General features: G+C 46.5%; 1 protein-coding gene across 6 annotated transcripts in view; it reads right to left on the reverse strand.

The window, feature by feature from the left end:
* The window catches only part of FAT1 (FAT atypical cadherin 1), a 127699-nt gene extending 119889 nt beyond the window's left edge, over positions 1-7810 (reverse strand). For 2 of the 6 annotated variants that reach the window (XM_059156318.1, XM_059156316.1), the window contains exon 1: positions 6993-7806. The gene's annotated coding sequence lies outside the window, so the exon portion shown is untranslated. Of the gene's footprint in view, positions 1-4219; positions 4357-6992 lie in introns of those variants that run through there. The other 4 variants (XM_059156322.1, XM_059156321.1, XM_059156320.1 and 1 more) reach the window with 3 other exon arrangements.
* Positions 7811-11331: the final 3521 nt, after the last annotated feature.

Here is an 11331-nt window from a genome sequence, read left to right on the forward strand (position 1 = left end):
CTAATCCTTGGATTCCATTTCTCTATTCGCAAAGCTAGAGATTGTACTAAAATCTTCACAGCCTCCTCCCTCCAGGGAGATACTTCTCTCCTCCCCACCCCGCCCCGACCACTTCCCTCTGTCTCGCCCAGGCACTCTCATTGTCTGTCTTGTCTGTCTCTCTCTCTCTCTCTCTCTCTCTCTCTCTCTCACTCACACACACACACCCCTTTTATTTCTAACTACCAAACCTTCCTATCTAAAGTTATCGAGACTGGACTTTCCTCCCTCAATTTCTGAAAACTGTTCCCTTTCTATTTCTGCTGCTGCCTCCTAGTTCTTGTATTTGCTCAGGCACAGCATTTCCTAGCTTCCCAGTATTCCAACTTTCTGGCCCCCGTACTACTTGGCCTATCAACCACAATCTCACAAAAACTTCTTTGCGACATTAGTCCCTAGTCTACGAATACTCAGTGTTTCCTCTTAGCCTGCTTATTAAGTGTATTCTTCTTAGCCTTGTATTAAAGACCTCTGATAATTTTACTTCTACCTATTTAACTAATTGAATCTCAAATTAGCTTACTTTCTATTTCAAACCAAAAAGGCAGACTTCCCACAGGCTGGGAACAACCAAGCTGTCCAGAGCACATGACACCACCTGGTGGTGAGGGTTCTCAACTTAAAAAATCTCCACCCCACCTTCTTATATAAAAGATAAGCTAATCATTGTTTTTTTCTGCCCTTTATCCCTCACATTTAGTTATTGTCACCTGTCTTCTACATTTCTTTCTTTCCTTCCCTTTTAACGCCTGCTCCATTAAAAAAAACTATCCCTCCTGTCTATAAAACAACGTAAGCCCAAATCATAGATTTTCTATTTTCTCCTTGTGCCAAAAAAAAGAAAACAAAAAAAGTATAAGTCATAAATCATATAAAAACAGAATCGAAGAGACATCTATAATCCACCAACCCTTTTCCTAACAATAACAAATCTTGTCACAACTAGGGTTTCTAAGATCTGCTTTGCACGTGTCATTTAGAGTCCTTGCATTATTCCCTTCTGATTCACTCTTCCCCCAGAACTCACCCTAATACCAACCTCTCCGTCCCTGCCCAGCTCACCAAGATGCTCGGATGAACTACCGTGTTTTTATCACAGTGGATATAACCAACTGCTTATTTGTCCTTCTCCCCCACAGGACTGTAAGCTCTGTGAGGGCAGAAAATGTGATCTGTTCACCCTGTATCCTGTGTCTGGCCCAGTGTTTGGCACACAGGAGATCCGCAGTTGCTGAGTTCATAAATGCATGGAGACTGGGAGGCAGGGGTCTAGTAGGGGACGGAAGGGAAGGAGGGATAACATGGGAAAATGCACATCCATCCTTCTGAAAATCCTGGTGCAACCACCACCAGGCCAGTAACAGCAGTGCAGATGGCTGCCCCAGAGATGGCTCTGATTTCTAGCAGCTGAGAAAGAGGTCACCACCCACCTCAGAATGCTTCCAAACCTGCTATAGCAGATGCCAGATCAGTTTCTGCGATGCAGAGCTTATCCTGAAACTCTCTGCTTGAATAGTCTATGAAGGGGAAGGTTTCTATTCTGCCTCATTTTCCTAAATAGTTCACAAAAAGACACTGAACTATAGATATATATCCACACATAAAATAACCTTTTGGGATTAAACAAGAATTTGGGCAATACATTTAAATCTGGGACTTAAAGAAAGGTAAGCTTTTTTTAAAAAAATGTTTAAAATGTGAAATATACAGATTCTTCCTCTGATGGACTACATTTGAAATCAGAAGACAAAATAGCAATGTACAGATCTTAAACGAATAACCTGGATCACTCATTTCAAAAACTCCTTTTCAGTGCCTAAGGAAAAACTAACACTTGCAAATTGACCAATTAAGTGAGACAAAAAAAAAAAAAAAGTTTGGCTTCACCATTTATACAATTGGTCAAAAGAAAGCTTACCTACTGCAATTTCCCACTCATAAAGATTAAACAGACACCTAGCCTTACGGCTTCCTGTTATTAAGTCAGATCCTTTAGGCCACAAATTAGGCCACTGAGACAACATTTAATGCAACAATAATGCACTAATTTGATTCAGTTTACTGAGTCTATGTAAAATCAGCCAAACTGGGGTGGAAAACAGGTGGTGGCAGACTTGACAGTGAGGTTAAATGACCGTTAAGATCCCTTTCACTTCTAACATTCAAAGAAATAACTGCTTCAGCGGTGGCTCAAAAGCTAAGTCTACAGAGATACACAAGAGAGGCAGGGAGCAAGGGACGGAAAACAGTATTAGTTTACACATAATTTTCAGATTCCCCTTTGGCACCTGTCCACAACATGGATTAAGTGATCTATTAACATGATGATAACCCACTGGGGGAACTTCTAGTGACTAATTAAAAGATACGAGGAATATACAGGTGGCCTGAATGCTTTTATTAAGTCCTTTAACAATCCTGCTTCCGCTCAGAGTCACAAAAGAATGTGGCTCATTTAAGATGTTCCTTTTTAAAGAAATGGGTACACAAATGCATACTGTATTCAAGTCAAACCTTACTCTGAGCTTGTTAAATGCCATGTTTAGCTTAATGAGAGTTACGTCAACTGTTGTTCTTTTAAAAATTATGCAATACTTTAAATATTTTTAAATCCATCTTAAGGTTTGATAGTACCATAAGAACAGAGGAATAATAATTCTAGTTGTGGAACCAGAGCTGTTCTTTTAAAACCCAAAGATAAAGCCAAATATATTTCATGTATATTAACCTCTGCAACTGCAGAAACACATTTTCATGAATAACTGTTAACAACTGGACACGGTGGACAACAACCACAACTCTAAAAATTGGAAAGAATACTACCATAACCTAGTTTTAACACGTGCACCTACCTATCTCCAACTATGGAACTCATGTCTGAACGGACCAAGCCTTAAGAAGCTGCCTTTATCAAAGATAAACAAATGAAGATCATTTGCCTTTTACATTTTTCCCCGATTTTAATATTCATTTTAAATATCTACTAAAAAAGGAAAATAAAATCCACTCTACCAAGCACCAGAGTGGTTTAACAAAAGCCACTTAATGAAACCGTACTTCAAACACATACAAAAAAAAAAAAAAAGCTTAAGTGCATAAAAAATGTTTTGAGTTTACTTTCCTAAAGCATACAATTGCGTCCTTGTTTTCAAAGCTCTGCAACTCACATCACTGGGAACAAAAAAAATCTCACGGAGACAACAGAAAGTTAGCTTCCTAAAAGAAAGCACTGCGAGTAAGGGAAAGCAGTGAAGAATGAGAATCCCTTCTTTAAAAAAAAAAACAAAACAAAACAAAAAAAAAAAAACCTTACAAAAGTTTCTCTTCTAGGAAAAACAACAACAACAACAACTAAGAAGCAGCACACTTTTGCAAAGGTTTAGTCCCCGCAAGTTACCAATCGCACCTATTCTATCTACACTGAACCAGTTAGTACTTAACCCTCAGGGCAGCGATCCCTCGGGGCACAAAACATCTGAGAGAACTCCGGGACTCCATTTCAAAGATCCCATCTCTTTGGCTACCGGCCTCTCCTTTCATCTCACCTACGCCGGGACTCTCCTAAATTGGAAGAATTAACCTAGGGGCGAGATCAGTTAAGCCATTAGCAGGCACCAGAGTTACCGGGGAGAGCGCGCGGGGCGCGACGGTGAAGTTTCCGAGCTGCAGGGCGCAGCGGAAGTCCTCGCCCTCCCGCCGCCCCGGAGCCCCGCGCCGCGGCCGCCGCTTTGATTTCCAGCAATGGCTCCAGCAGCGGACCCGCGCCGCCCCCGGGCCGCCGCCGCCACAGCCCGCAGCCGGCTCGCGGCGGCACTCGGGTAGGTAATTACCATTCGGCGCACGTTGCAAATTATCCCCCTCCCACCCCTCCGCGCCCACGTCCTCCCCGCCGCCGGAATCCCGAGCCCGTCCCGAACTTTCCAAGCCGGCAGGCGCCGCGGCACTGCACCACCTTCCCGCGGAGCTTGCTTTCATCCCTTCTCCCCGAGCGCCGTCCGGGGCTGGACAGCGAGGGAACAAGCACCCAAGGAGCCTAAAGTCCGCCACCCCGAAGCAGCAAGTTGCATGCCTCCTGGGCGCAGACGGCTCCGCCCCGGCCGCGCACCGGCAGCCCCGGCGCCTCGCTGCGCCCCCCGGTCACCCGGCCCTCCAGCCCCAACTTCGTTTCTATCAAACTTACAGCAAAGTTGGCCCCAAGTGGCGGCGGCACTCTCGGGGACGCGCGTCTCGTCGCCTCAGCGCGCCCCCGAGCGGGAGCCGGGTCCTCCGGGGGCTTCGCTGGGCGGGCGGGTCCGCATGGTGGCGGCGGCCCTCCCTCGCTCCCCGCGCGCCCCGCTCCGAGGCCGCTGCTCGCCGTCCGCGCACCCGCTGCGCGGCCGCCCTGCTCGGCACCGGCGCTTCACGCGCCCGGCGCGGAATATATCCCTCCGCCCGCAGCCACGCCCGCGAGCGCCGGCGCTCGTTTCTCCCGCGCGGAAACTCGATCTGACTTTCCCTGGCGGCCAGACTCTGAGCTCGCGGGTCCCGGGCAGCTACTCCCCGCCGCGGGTCAGTGATCCCCTGCCGCTAGAGCGGCTCCCTCCTCCGAGGAGACAAGCGAGTGCCCAGGGTGCTCCTGCGACACTCCGAGGAACGCTGTGGGGCTTGCTGTAGTGCGGCCGTTGGTTATGGCTAGTACACAGATTTGTGCAGGGAATGAGTATGGAATATTTCCTGCTAGGAAAGGGGAAACAGTTTAGCTTTAAAGGGGGGGGGGGCAGCTAAGGCTAATAAGGCTTCCCCCGGCTCCCTTTAGATTCTCTAGAACCTTCGGAGAATTCCTAAATCTGCATTTGAAAGCCTCTGTTCTGGGTCTACAATTGCTCGGTGGAATAAAATCTTCCAAAAGGTCTCAAAAGGAATGCAGCCGGATCGGATCTACTTCCTTCTTCGGTCTACACGAAGATCCAGGGAAAATGAAAGCGCTTCCTCCGCCACTTCATGGTGCAGAGCTAGTTAAATAACCTCCCCGACCCGGGTTCCGAACCCCAACGCCGGCCTCTTCCGGCAGACACCCCAAGACTCCCACGTCTGCGGGACAAAAGGCTGCTGTGTCGCCTCGTGCGCGTTCCCAGCCGGCAAGTCCACCGCACAAACTGTGAACCCAGTCTAACGTGGAACTACAAGTTCCCTAGGGAGAAGGGGAAGCCCCGGGCGCTGGACGCACCCCCCTACCTCGGGGAAGCCCCTCTAACAACCCACGCCAGAGCGAGCAGTCTGGGGTCCGGGGACTGTGGGCCCATCCTCAGCGCCGGCAAACCTCCAGACGCAGGCTCCGCACAGCTGAGCCTCGGCCGAAGCCCGGGGTGCCCCTAGGCATTGGAAAACAGCCCAGAGAAGAGGGCGGACATGACCTCGGAAAGTTTGTGGGACTCGAACATTTAACACAGTGAAGACAAAGAGATCTGATTTCCCCGTAACCGGTGGAGGGGGCTGCTGGGGGAGCTGCGAGGCAGATGCGGGCGGGTGAATCTAGGGTTAAAGAGAGAAATTGCTTGGTTCAAAGTTAATGCAGTCTCTTTTTAAACCATCCCAAAGAATGTGCTTGAAAAAATAAAGGTGTCCAGCAGGTAATGGCTGGGAAGCAAAGATAATGCCTGCAGAATGAATGTGCCGAGCCGTAGTACTAAGAGTATGTGGCGTATTCCCTGCGCATTATTTGGAATACATAAATCCACACACCCAGAAAACACCATTCTCCAAACCCTTGGCCATGGCCACAAATGCGCATAGTGCTCCTAGAGTTACAGGTCAATTTTATACTTCGAACACGTAGAAAATATGTGACCTGATCTCCGAGCTCTACCGGCTTGCGCCCCTTGCGCTCCTTGAATTCTAACTCTCAACAAATCAAGTCACACAAGAACGCCAACAGTTTGCTGGCGGAGGGAGGTAGAATTGGAAGGGAAAGAATAGTTAAAAAGTAAAAAAGACATCATCCCGTAACATAAAATCACAAGATGTCTTAAATGGCACAAAAGAACTCCTGAAAAAAAAAAAACTACCATTCATTAGTAAGTAAAAACCCTCACTCGAGCTAAAAACATCTGCTTGGGAATCCCGATTTTTCAGGCTCACTGCGAAACCTAACTGCCTGGAAGAAGTTGCACTTTTTCGCCACAGGAACAGCCGAGAGCCAGAGATGGAGATTTCAGACCCTAGCGCTGCCGCGTTTTTCTGCTCTTTTACCCCTAACGAAATAGAGATGCCTCTTTGCCACCATCGAATTACCTTCACAAGAAAGAAAAATGTAGTTCAAGCTCCACGTTTGTCCTTTCGGTCGTTGGCCCTCCCTAACCCTGTCCCCAAAGGCTTTTGGAAACTAGGGGAATAGGGGACGGTTCCAGAAAAAAAAAAAAAAAAAAAAAAAAAAAAAAAAAACCGCTTTCCTCGGGTACGGCCTCTCCAACCAGTCCACCCAAGCTAGTATTTGAAAATTAGATAGCGAACGGGCTGGGGTGGGTGGTGAGTGAAGGCTGGGAGCTCACGCCCACGTCCCTGGAGCGCCCGGCAGGTCCAAGTTCTCGGTCCGCGCGGAACCCAGCAGAGATCGCGCGCCTTGCCGGGTGCCCGGACTAGAGGGCGCTGCGCCACTGCAGATAGCGCGGCCCCAAGTTGCGCCCTCCCTGGGCACCATTTCTATAATAAGTTACATTCAAAATAATGCACAAACAGTATAGCTTTTCAAGTTCTTTTTGAACAGTGCTGTGCATGTATTTTATGAATTCCAAAACCTGTGCAGACTGATCTTTCCATTCCCGAGCCATGTACAACCAGAGGGGTGTGCAGCTCGCTAGGAAGAGCTTGTAGGATGCACACGCTTCCGTGCACTAGCTCAGGGCCAAACACCCCACGTAATTTCATTTACGTTTTAAACTTAAATACAAAAGGCTTACACTAAACGAAGAACTCACCAGTCCAGCCGCTCGAGTCCTTGGGTGCTGGCTTTAAAGACCTCGGCAGCTCCGTGATCCCCACGCAATTTGGGTATTTGTTAAAAGCCGTATCTGAAGTACCAACTTTGCCTCCCTCGGATCTTCAGCATGTCCCCAACGAGAGTGCGATCCGCCCGCGCTGCCGGGACCCAGGTGGCCACATCTCCGGAGGCTCCCGTCCTGGGTGGAAAGTTGAGCACTAAGAGGAGGCGAAATGAGAGTGCGCAGGGGCTACGGAAAAGGGCCGAGGAGAAGCCAAGTTTGTCAGGACATGTCCAGGCAGCAAGCCGCCCGAGTTTAGGAGTTGCGGCCGAGAACTGCGGCGGATCGCTGCCTTTTCCCCCACTCCCTCCCTCTTGGAGACGGTGGGGGAGGGGAGGTGACGTCAGCGCCCCGCCTCACCCCCCGCCCCGCGGCGCGGACGGGATTCTCCTGCGGGGTCCGCCTCCCCGACAGTAGCTACGAGCGAGCCCCCGGCTGGGGCGGCCTCCCCTGCCGCAGCGCTGTGTACCCAGAGGCGCGTATCCCTCTCCACCGTGCGGCGTCTCCCCCGCTCCGCCGAGCGCTGGCGTTCCTCGCACTCAACACCGGAGCGGCCCCGGAGCCCCGCGCACCTCTCTGGTGTTCTTTCTTGCAGGCCCCCTCCCGCAGCGTTTTCCCACGCGTCGAACTGCAGGTGATGCTCTTCCTCTTCTGCAGCTGAAATTCGTCGCGACGTGTCGCCTGCCGGGTTTTTGCAGGGCGGAAGCAAGCACAGTCTCTGCAGACTGGCCTGGACGACTTGTACTTTGTAGCCCTCCAACTTCTGGATGTGATGTATTTTAAATAATTCTTGTGCTCTAGCGCTGTTTGTGGTCTTTGTGTTGAAAATCACAGAGCCATATTTTAATTTTCAAATGCTTTCCAAACGCGCCTACGTTTTTACACGGTACTCCGAAACGTAGAAGGTTCCGGGGGTGTGGGTGAGAGATGGAGGAGGAGCCAATTTTTAATGTGTCTTACAAATCATACATAGTGATAGGGGCCAAGACACAAATCAGTCGTCTAGTCGTAAGGTAGACTAAGACAAATGCAAACACTATTGAAATTCAATTTATAAATGAACGCATCGTTTTTATGTAGGCGTCCAGACTCCAGGAAAAATATCTACTGTGGAGTGTGTGTGTGTGTGTGTGTGTGTGTGTTTTAATGCCGCTAAAGTACCAAAATAAAATCAGAAGAGATCAGCGTGAAATTCCCAGGGAGCCATTTCTGTGAGTTGACACTGTCCACAGAAGGCTGGCATTAAAATTCAGAGAACCCTGGAAAGGGTGAGGGCGCTGGGAGCAGGTTCTATCAGTACATTTGCAGCCATTGGTGTAAATCTGGTCTGTTGAGCTGGTCCTTCTCTTTGCTGGGTAAAGAGCAAAACCCTGAGGACACAGGAAACAAGGCAAGGAGTTAAACAGTTACCAGACAAGGAAGATTAAATGTTGGAGTAGTGTGAGGAAGTCGGGTAACCTCTCTAAATTTCAGTTTCCTCATCTGTGATAAGGAATCATATTTGTTTCACACGGTAAAAATGCATTCGTGTATTTATCCATTCAAAAAAAAATTACTGAATGCCATGTATTTGCCAGGAAGAAAACATTCATTGATGCGGGCAACACTTTCACTGAGCATCATCTAAAATGTCTGGCAAGCACACCAGCTGTCAGTCAGTAGCCCTTTTCTTACCCTCCCTATCCTTTGCAGTGGGTCAGCTTTCTCATTTCTAAAATTTGGAAGAGTAAAAGGGAGGTTATCACAAGTAATTCAAGATAGGTTTTGATTTAGAAGGGAGGAGAGGGCAGTGAGGAGCTAGGAGACAGAGATTTGGGGGAAAGGACCTTAGGGGCCTCTGCAGACCAGAGGGCAGCCAGAAGGTGCAAGATTCCTGAGGAGGGAGGGGGCAATCAAAAGAAAGACTGGTTTGGGAGGCCAGCCTGTCAGTGCAGGGGACACACTTCTCAGGCTTCACTATTTCAAGTATACAGGCTCGCTCCTTTTATGTTAATAGTTGAAGTTAGAAATTGACCACATAGTACAAGTTCTTATTAATGAGGCACATACATTTTTTCCCATGATGCTACTGTGCAAGTCAATTTGATCTTTAGAGTCACCATAGGTAAATCAAAGTATTTCCATTTTTTTTTTAAAGAAAAAACAAACAAAAGGAACTTATCTAGAATTGATGGTACCAATCAAAATAGCTATTTTTAAAAACAAAGGGAGAGGGGCAGAAAATTCTGTAACAACCCCCAAACCTGCATGCTCTATCCAATACCATAGGTATTACTAGGTAGATACACAAGTAGATACACAAGCCACAAGTGGTTGTTTAAGTTAATTTAAAATTCAGTTATTTTTGTCTCACTGGCTACATTTCAAGTATATGATGTCAGCTTGTGGCTAGTGGCTACCTTTTGTTCAGGGCCGATGAAAGAATATTTTTGTCATGACAGAGAATTCTATTGGACAGTATTATTATAGACTTTGCTATTGTTTTTGGAATGCTACATCAAGTATTATAGTTTTTCATGGACCCAATATTGAGTCACTTCCAAAGTAAAACAAAAACAAAAACAAACCAAAAAAAAACCCAACCAGAATTATAGAAGGATTTGCTCATTCTGCAAGTATTTATCAAATACCAACAAAATGCTATGAGAAATTATAAAGGACTCGAATTTTAATGAGTTAGATAGGTTTAGTGATTAAGAGATATTAACACGGCCTAACATGGACTTTTAGTTGTTTGCTTTCATTGCCAAACACTAAAACCAGAGAAAATCACTAAACTTAAAGCAGAAAAGAATTCTAAAACACTTCTAGTTCTAGTCCTAGGATCAAATAATTCCAAGTAGTCTGACTGACTTCTCTGTTCCAAGTCCCTGCTCGCATATCCATCTACCTGAGCTCCCTTTCTGCCTACACTTCCTGGAGGAACTCCCTCTTCCGCCCTCTCTGCTTCCCCAGCTTTGGCATTATTTTACTCTTTGCATTCAAATACAGCTCTCCTCTGGGATCTGCTTGTACTCTCCAAGGGGTCCATTAGAACGGACAACTACTCGATCTGATAAGAATCAGTAGTGGTTAACAAGAAGTGTGAATATGTTAATATTCCTAGTCCCTTCCAAGTGCCTTGTATCAAGGGCTTTCTTAAAGCTAAAACTTAATGGCAAAATTTTATTCTAAAGGTGAAATTCCAGATGCCATGGCCAGTTGGGCAAATATTTGGAAGCATTACAGATCACTTATGGGATGGCTATTAAAAAAAAAGTATGCCTTCATTTTAGGAATAAATACATAGTAGAATAGGCTGGTTGTGAACATTCTGTCCCTACAAAAATAAAATCAACATCCCCAAGTGGTTTGGAAAGGGATCTTGCTGGATAAATAGAATTCTTACGATGTTTACTCAGCTCAGTGACTGAAGGATCCCAAGTCTACCTCTTTGAACAATAAGCAATGAATCTTTTCAGAAAATGTTAAAACACTTTCTCCACAAAGGTAAGGGAAAGAACACTGCACTCAAGGTCAGTAGATTTGGTTTGAGTCTAGTCTTTGCCATAAAATCTAATGCTGGGTTATTACTGAATTTGGGAGTCTCGCTTTCCTTTATAAAGGTGCATTTCTAAGAACACCCGGGCGGAGGGGGGAGGGCGGGGGACTCCCTTGACAGTTGTGAGATACCAATAAACAGTGTTGATAATGACTATAATATCAGTATTCTCCTCAAATTTCTCACCCTGTCACTTCATTCCAGCTTTCTAGACCCAGTAGTAAAAAGTAACCTTGATTTGGGACACCTGGGTGGCTCAGTTGGTTAAGCGGCTGCCTTCAGCTCAGGTCATGATCCTGGGGTCCTGGGATTGAGTCTGCATCGGGCTCCTTGCTTGGTGGGGAGCCTGCTTCTCTCTCTCCCTCTGCCTGCTTGTGCCCTCTCTCTGTCTCTGTCAAATAAATAAATAAAATCTTAAAAAAAAAAAAAAAAAAAAAGACAGAAAGAAAAAGTAACCTTGATTTGAAGCCAATTTTGCCCCAGACTCTGTTTTATAAAGTCTTTATGAAGCCATAAAGACTTCTTTATATGTATCATCTCCTGTAATTCTTAGGAAACTCTACATGGTATTAATAATTAATACTCTACTACCTTTTTCCAGATGAGAAACTAAAGTTTGGGTAGATTAGGTAATACTCTTTATCAATTTAATACACTAATTCCTATACCCTTTACCTCACTTGAGCCCTTTATAAACCAAGGTGGTTGTTATGGTTTGAGAAGCAACCTAAGAGA

The sequence above is a fragment of the Mustela lutreola genome, chromosome 18, assembly GCF_030435805.1.
Source record: "Mustela lutreola isolate mMusLut2 chromosome 18, mMusLut2.pri, whole genome shotgun sequence".
NCBI classification, from domain to species: Eukaryota; Metazoa; Chordata; class Mammalia; order Carnivora; family Mustelidae; genus Mustela; species Mustela lutreola.